The 871-nt window shown below is 51.9% G+C and overlaps 1 pseudogene; it reads right to left on the minus strand.

Moving 5' to 3' along the window:
* Positions 1-481: 481 nt before the first annotated feature.
* Positions 482-599, minus strand: LOC124796795 (annotated as a pseudogene).
* Between the last annotated feature and the right edge of the window lie 272 nt (positions 600-871).

Raw genomic sequence — 871 nt, forward strand, 5'->3', positions numbered from 1 at the left:
GGGTGACTCACATTTTTACTACACTAAGCCGATGGTCGTCTACACAAACGGCGTCATCGAAGTGAATGGCGACTCGAAACGTGCAGCGCGCCACGGAACAGTATTATTCTATGACAGATATTCTCCTACGCTTTCCATGGACCTGGTGTAGTAATCGAGGACAAGCCGACTGCTGCGGTCCACTTGCATCCCTTTATCCTTGATGTCTTCCCTGGCGACGACGTCATCTTTCAGCATTGTAATTGTCCTTGCCTAGGAGCCAGACCATGCTACAGTGGTTTGAGGAGCATTGTAGTGATCTCACGCTGACGCCTTGGCGACGAAATCCGGCTGATGTAGAGCCAACGGAATCCATCTTGGTCACCATCGCCGCGAACTCAAATCAGAGGAACGTTATTTACGCGACCTCTGACCTTAGCCGCTACTATTCGCTCGAGTAGCTCTTCAATTGACATCACGAGGCTGAGTGCACCCCGAAAAATGGGAACAGCACATGGGGGCCCGGATGGTCACCCATCCAAGTGCCGGCCACGCCCGACGGCGCTTAACTTCGGTGATCTGACGGGAACCGGTGTATCCACTGCGGCAAGGCCGTTGACCATGGTTCTAGATAAGAAAGTGAGGATAGCCTAGTCGTTATCTGCTGCATCGACGAATGAGCGACGCCGCCACAGGAGCTCCAGGAGAGTTTCGATACGCCGCTGCTTCCACTCTCCTACTTACGGCCGAGCTCAGTGCCGCTCATTTCAGTCCAAGATCAGGGACGACGCTGACAACATTGTCTTTCTACTAGATCAGCAGCGTTAACACGTAATTATTCAGTACTCTACATATCGAACTTTGAACGTGGCATGGTAGTTGGATCAATATG

The sequence above is a fragment of the Schistocerca piceifrons genome, chromosome 4 (genome assembly GCF_021461385.2).
Source record: "Schistocerca piceifrons isolate TAMUIC-IGC-003096 chromosome 4, iqSchPice1.1, whole genome shotgun sequence".
Lineage (NCBI taxonomy): Eukaryota > Metazoa > Arthropoda > Insecta > Orthoptera > Acrididae > Schistocerca > Schistocerca piceifrons.